Genomic DNA, 8373 nt, shown 5'->3' on the forward strand with positions numbered 1-8373 from the left:
TTAGTTCAATTGAATGTGTTATTTATAACAATAGTATTTATTTTCGTTTAAAACATAACTATTCATAACGATCCCTAAATAATAAAAAAAAAAACTTACAATGAAAGCAATGAAGATTTTGTAGGTTTTGAACCAAACTAAATAACAATAAACCTTTTTTTTATTTACGGTATTTTCTTATTTTGATGTTTTGAGCTCTTTTGTGTTTAGAACAATATACATTGATTTTTAAAGTATCAAATTGAATTTTTGTTCAATAAAAAGCTTTCAAATGCGACTGTAGCTTTTTTTTTCCCACAAAACTTTGTCTTCAAAATAAGGGTGCGTCTTATATTCCGAAAAAACGGTATATATGTAAAACAACTCATCAGACGACAAGGGCAAAACAATAGCCTCGCGGGAAGATAGCTAGTGAACACCTTGGACCGCCAATTTTTGGGCTACTCTAATCGAATAGTGGGATTGACTGTTACGTTATAACGCCTCACTGACTGAAAGGGCGAACATGTTCTGTGACAGAACTAGGATCCGCTACCCGCAGACTGAGAGTCAAGCATCCTAACGTTAGACCAAAATTTTGTAAAAGTAGAAACAGAAGCGAGGTTTTTTTCACAAGTGTGTGGGTGAGTGGTTGGTTGGTCGGGCGGATAAAGCAATAGGAATACGCTGTGTATCAGACCTAATCTCTATTTGCAATCTTCACATGCGGAAAAAAGTAAAATCAGTTACTTAAAGAACATAAGTGTTCTTAAGCCCACAAAATCAGAAGAAACCAGAAATCTGGTTAAAATACGTAGACGATATCTTCAGTATACGGCGACATGGGAAGATATGCTTCTCAATTTCATTGAATTCTTAAACACATTAAGACCCAATGTCATAATTTTCACACATGACATAGAATCCAACACTTGTCTCCCCATTTTTTTTTAGACATCAATGAAAAAAAAAAAAAGAGAAAATAACAAAGTTATCACTAGTATATACAGGAAACCCTATTCAGTCACCATGCCAGTACATATAACATCGAACTTCCACATATCACAGGAAATATCCTCCTGTTTAACCTGCGAAAATCGTGCTCTACAACTTTACACCCACAAAGAAAACTTACTTGTTGAATTGAACTATTTAAAGAACATATCACTATCTAGAGGCTGAAACCCCAATATCATAGATAAGGCTTGTAACAGTGACCTTTCACCTATCGATAACACATAACACAACAAATTTGTTTCATTCCCTTTTGTGCCAAAAATTGCTAACAAAATTACTAGATTTTTAAAACTAAAACCCCCATCCTTAATTATCTCCTGGTGACGAACAAAGTATTTATATTTGAATTAACTATTTATTTAACAGAGTGCAAACTTCAAGAGTTGATCCCGTTTCTTAGAATTAGGTTGGATGTGTTTTGTATCCACGTTTTTTTGTTTTTTTTGTAACTGTAAAGATAAATTACCTATGTAAATCTTCTAATAGTAATCATTTTTAATCTAGACGTCTTAGGCTTAATTATGATATTGGTATTACTAGGGGACTTTATGGGGACTGGAGAGCCAACTTCAAAAGATATGTTCTTATTTGATCTATTATTTTCTTTCAAATTGATTAGGTGATGAATGGTAGAAGTTATAGAAGATAGACGTTGCAGCTTTAAAACACTAAACGCTGCAGCTTTAAAACACTAAACGTTGCAGCTTTTGAACACCTCTACGTACTCTTAACTATAAGCATTTATGAGTGAAAATGTGACGAAGAATGTATATCTATAAGTTGACCAATATATATTTGCTATATCCAGTGCCTATGAGGCCTTCCATGTAATACTAGTGTTCATCAGACCATACACAGTAGTGGTTTAAACGCTACTTATAATATCTAAGTTTTTTTCTTTTTTCGTTTAAATTTCCGTCGTCATGGTTACAATAATGTAATTCTAATTATTCGTTAGTAACTATTTTTTTATGTAACTATATATTACTCGCTAACTAGTTTCTATCAGACGTTTCTGCTGATAATCTGATGCCATCTCCATGGAAGTCCTATTTCTGTGGTGGTTGAGGCTACGATACAATAATGTGTTCGTTTGATGAAAGTCTGGTACGTTATTCACTCGAGTGAACACGGGAGAAAAAAGAAACTTCCTACATTTACCTAACATTCCTAACTGATAAAACATTCAGTCAGTCTCGTATAGAAGCCAGCAAAACCTGGAAGGTCTTCTGGAAATTATCCAAATAGTTAGTCGATTCAAGTTCTAATAGGAAAAAAATCTCATTTTATATATATATATTTTTTTTCTCTTGGTTATAATTAAATCCTTCAGATTTTGACTTTGTTTTAATATTCCAATATTCCTTTGGATTACATTGAATATGTTGACGTTATTTGGATTATGTGTAGTAAAACAAAGAGTGGTCTTCCTTTGTTCACTTTCCATATCTGTTTTTTTTTATTCTACAATTCTGGTCATTGAACTTTCTTGACTTAAGTAACACCGGTGGTTTTTAATTTCGTAGGACAGTGTTGATTTAGTTTAATTAATTTAGATTTGTTCTAGTCATTTTTTTTACTTGATCTCATCATCTGAAACACGTTTATAAATTCCTGTGCCAATCTGTATATATCGGTGACATGAATAAAAATAATAGTATGTTAACAAAACCCAAGTTCTGACGAATATTAATGTTTTATATCGGGTGTCTGTATAAATCTTTGTAGCGGGTTTTTTTAATAGTATATTAACAAAAACCCAAGTTCTGACGAATATTAGTGTTTTATATTAGGTGTCTGTATAAATCTTTGTAGCGGGTTTCTTTAATAGTATATTAACAAAAACCCAAGTTCTGACGAATATTAGTGTTTTATATTAGGTGTCTGTATAGATCTTTCTAGCGGGTTTCTTTAATAGTATATTAACAAAATCCCAAGTTCTGACGAATACTAGTGTTTGATATTAGGTATCTGTATAGATCTTTCTAGCGGGTTTCTTTAATAGTATATTAACAAAATCCCAAGTTCTGACGAATATTAGTGTTTTATATTAGGTGTCTGTATAGATCTTTCTAGCGGGTTTCTTTAATAGTATATTAATAAATAGTAGTTCACTGACGCTCCTTTTATTGTGAATTTTATGGAGTTGTGTATACAATTTAATATATTATAAAACGTAGGTCGTTTATTGATAAGCTGCGAATAAAAACAAAACATTCAAATATATTCGTCTTCCAGTTTTGTTTTATCTATTTTCGTTTCCGAAACTTGTCCTTATGGTTTCGTGTAATCGTTCTTCCAAATATCTCATCATCTACATAGCACAAGTTGGTGAAGTTTCCTTCCATTTACTGTTTCATTGTAATTTAAAGATAATTCTTATAGATGGAACAGAAAAAACATATTTGTAGTATAATTTCTATTCCTTGTTATATGAAACCTTAGTTGGATCTTATGTGTAATAATCCTTGGCGCCTTTGAATCCCATAAGAAACAGCCTCTAAACCAAGCTCAGTATGAATATTTGTATAAATATTTATTACTTTTTCTTTCTCTGGAATATGGACAATAATGTTGTAACTTAGTGATGCTCTAGGTGACAACATAGTTTAATTATGTGTATATATATTATATAGAACATATATGGAATATGGACAATAATGTTGTAACTTAGTGATGCCCTAGGTGACAACATAGTTTAATTATGTGTATATATATTATATGTAACATATATGGAATATGGACAATAATGCTGTAACTTAGTGATGCTCTAGGTGACAACATAGTGTAATTATGTGTATATATATATATATATTATATGGAACATATATGGAATATGGACAATAATGCTGTAACTTAGTGATGCTCTAGGTGACAACATAGTGTAATTATGTATATATATATATTATATGGAACATTTGATTAAATAGTTTTAGAAGCACTAATAAATGTGAACAGAGACATAGTGAAACAGTTTTCGTTTGTTTGTATGTATGTGTACTTCAAACGCACACTAGAAAAACATGCAGACTGGTTAATTGCTGAACCTGGTTCATTCTGTTCTGGTGTAAATCTATCAATCACGCGAGTATCTTTCATACATACATTTTTTCATCTCTTCCTGTCGCAAGAATACCAGATTAATTAATTGTGATGTATTGCTATGTTATATTCATCGAGCGCGTGATTAGGTTTACATGATTTGTTATTGGTCATCAAATTTACATGCTGTTTCATGGATGTTTGTGGTCACGTGGTTGTTGATCCCATTTTAACACAATTACGTCTAGGATGTTCAAATTCCTAAACTATTAGATGTTAGAATGCGGTACTTTTTCTATTAACCTAAAAAATAACCTGTTATATATTTTCACGTTTAAAGATAACTCTTAAATCAATATGTGGATAAGTTCTAGGAATGGGAAATTTTAGTAATTATATTATTATGCTGAATTAATTTTAGACGGCGTAATGTTGATTTTTTTAACGTAGAATATTTGTTTTTTCTTATGCAATTCTTATGAATTTTGTACATTTTTGCCTTGGTTGTAATTCATGTATATTAGATGGACCACTAGGGACACGAAAATACTAAGATGTAAGCTAACATGACCAATAACTAATCACGTACACATAGTCATGCATCCAGTGAATGTGGTATAACAGTACATCAGGGTTCTCTTAAGATTCTTGCAAAAGAAAGCGATGGGAAAGTTTCGTATAAAGAGATCCTTCTAACTAACGATTAAAAACCACAGCTCGCGAAATAAGTTCAGCAGTTCGTGTACTGTTGTGAATATGGTGAAACGTAGTCTACGTTCACTAGAAACAAATAGCAGAAAAGTATTGACACGTGATACATCTTTATTAATTATTTTCGTGTATTATTAATATTATTTTCATGAAGCCATGAAGAGATACACAAGTTCCAGAATATTTTTCTTCTAGATGGAAGTTGACGATCTACTAAGAGCTAATGCTCTACAAAACATTTTACTGAACAGATAAAAGATGCGATACAAGAAAATAGTGTTCATATTCTTAAATGTTAAATATGTTCAGGAGGCAACGTATAATGTATTGGTGATGTTGATGTGACATTTGTTGTTACATCCATGTGAAAAGTTTTACATTTTCGAAACGACATTCAAAATAATTACATATTCACGTTTTTAGCATTCTTTAGAGATAAATAGGTAAAAAAAACAACAACAAATTTTGAAGAATATTAGTGTTTTATATCATGTGTATGTATAGATCTTTGTACCGGATTTCATTAATAGTATATTAATAAAAAAACAAATTTTGAAGAATATTAGTGTTTTATATCAGGTGTCTGTATAGATCTTTGTACCGGATTTCATTAATAGTATATTAACAAAAAAAACCAAATTCTGAAGAATATTAGTGTTTTATATCAGGTGTCTGTATAGATCTTTGTACCGGATTTCATTAATAGTATATTAATAAAAAAACAAATTTTGAAGAATATTAGTGTTTTATATCAGGTGTCTCTATAGATCTTTGTACCGGATTTCATTAATAGTATATTAACAAAAAGCCCAAATTCTGAAGAATATTAGTGTTTTGTTACGCACTTGTAATATAGATTAATGGAAATGTATTGTTTTATGAATGATTGTTATGTTTTTCTTCAAGCATAACTCTATGTACGATATGTATATATATATATATACACAGATAATTATGGTGAAGGATGGGGTTCAAGTAGACTCCGAATAATACATTTTTCTTTGGTGATTTTTAAGGCTTAAAATACATGGATATTTATTTATAATTAATTCCTCATTATTACATCGTCAGACGACGACTTGGTTAATAGCAAGAATCTATTGTTCATTTGATATACTGTTTATTAGAAATGTCTATTAAACGCAGTTAAACAAACAAACAACCTGCAACAAAGCATTTTACTAAACATTCAATTATTCCTTGTTTAAATCAACAAAATAGCTATTACGTCCCATGACAACAATGACAAGCACGTGGGATCTTGAAATACACCTACTGTTATTGATAAAACAATACATAAGGTTCTCATTTTAAAAGCTAGTGTCCATCCTGTGCTCCAGTTAGAACTATGTGTCTTATCCTATTAATTTTTGCGGGTCCTAATCCTTTCAGCCTTGGTTACGTTAAAACATTGACGGTTAATCCCACTATTCGTTGGTAAAGAGTAGCCTAAGTGTTGGCGGTGGGTGGAGTTGACTAGCTTCCTTTCTTCTAATATGTCACGCAGATAGCCTTCGAGTAGATTTGCACAAAATTCTAAACAAAAAACAAATCTGCTATTTTTGGAGTCAATGGTAATTGATTTTGAAATTGAGAAGCTTTAGCGAAATGTATGTCTTATAAAATCATCTCGTATTGGGTAATGTATATTTTATAACAGCATCTCGCATTGGGTAATGTATGTTTTATAACAGTGTCTCGCATTGGGTAATGTATGTTTTATAACAGTATCTCGTATTGGGTAATGTATATTTTATAACATAGCATCTCCTATTGTGTAATGTATGTTTTATAGCAGCATCTTGTATTGGGTAATATATGTTTTATAACAGTATCTCGTATTGGGTAATGTATGTTTTATAACATAGCATCTCCTATTGTGTAATGTATGTTTTATAGCAGCATCTCGTATTGGGTAATGTATGTTTTATAACATAACATCTCATATTGGGTAATGTATGTTTTATAACACAACATCTCGTATTGGGTAATGTATCGTATGGAAGGCAAATACACGAACACTACTTAAACGGCATATAATAACACCATATTGTCATGCACACACAAAAACGTAACTTGTCAAAAATACAAACGCATACATTTAGAAAAACAATTCATATTTAAGTTTTGCATACTTGGGTTTATAATAGTTATTTTATGGAGTGTTTAAAAACTATATTTATCGTCATGGTTACCAGATATTGTAAGAAAAACGAATCTACGGAGACATACATAACTCAGATTACGATTTAAATTTATTAGTAATTTATATTTTCAATTTTTATTTAAAATCAGCATCAGATATATTAATTGTAACAGTTTAACCTCAAATTATTTCTATCCCAAATTCTTGGGTAACGTTCGCTTACTTCTCTTATTCATTACAATTCGCATCTGTGCAGCTTGTGCTCAGTTATTACCTCATTAAAAGTTTAGATGACTATCGTCCAAATATTTAATTTGTTCGAAAATCTATTTTCGCGTTGTATTTCCTTCCAATCAGGAGACTCAACAGGAAGCATGACGGCGTATATTTTTAAAACTCGAGGTTCGATCCTTGCGTTGGATACTATACAGGTAGTCCAATGTACAGCGTGAGGACGTATATCTCTAAAACTCGAGGTTCGATCCTTGCGTTTGATACTCTACAGGTAGTCCATTGTACAGCGTTCAGCTTAGTAACAAAGAAAGAATAAAAACACTGAAATATTTTACATATCGACTAAAGAATTTTTTTGTAAAAAGTTGAAACATCAGCGTTCTTTTCTACAACTTTGTTCAATCCTTAAATCATTAACCGTATTTCAGATATATTAGAGTGTTCTCGTGTTTTAGTTAGTTGAATTATTAGTTACTGAGTAAATGAAATCTCTGTAAGTACCTATCTAAAACCACCCGGATTAGACTATCTCGTAGCTAGGAATATAGTTTGTTCTTAAATATTGATTTGTTTGCAGCGAATAATGTGGTAACTTAAGCTAAGATAGGCTTAGATTTTGTGTATTTAGTGTAATAAAGAAGTAAAAAACAAAGAGGACCATTTTCCATAAAGCATTTATTTGATCAAGGATTAAGCCTGTTTTGCCTCAAGCAATTACTAGCTCCTATAAACAAGAATTACAGTATTACATAAACAGGGACAATCTCACAATAATTCACTAGGGATAACACAATACTCTACATGTGTGGAATCAATGTGCATTATTTATTTAGTTTAGCTTACCTATCAGTTCAATTTGTTGATGACATACGATAATATATTTAATTTTTAATAAGCTTTCGTGTTGTTGTTTACCGTATTCAAGAATTAAAAGGAATGCAATATTATCAAATATATATAACAATAAATAATATAATAATTCTAGACTTATTTTACTTTGTATAAAATGAGAAAAATACCATTGTTTGTTCACAAACAAATTCTTAAAATCAGAGAAGATATACATATACATATAACTTAATCGTAATATAAATGAATATATATAATATTAAAGGCAGTTGAACTATTTAAGAACTGTTCAGTGAAAGGGAAGTAAAAGTTTTTAAAGCAATATTTAACTCGAGTGTTTGCAGAGCAGAGATAATTTAATATACCGTATTTTTCGGAATATAAGACGCACCCTT

General features: G+C 30.7%; 1 protein-coding gene across 3 annotated transcripts in view; it reads left to right on the forward strand.

Moving 5' to 3' along the window:
• The window catches only part of LOC106462412 (nephrin-like), a 119632-nt gene that overhangs the window by 100137 nt on the left and 11122 nt on the right, over nt 1-8373 (forward strand). The gene's annotated exons all lie outside the window — the stretch shown is intronic.

This window comes from Limulus polyphemus, unplaced genomic scaffold (genome assembly GCF_000517525.1).
Source record: "Limulus polyphemus unplaced genomic scaffold, Limulus_polyphemus-2.1.2 Scaffold1160, whole genome shotgun sequence".
NCBI lineage: Eukaryota > Metazoa > Arthropoda > Merostomata > Xiphosura > Limulidae > Limulus > Limulus polyphemus.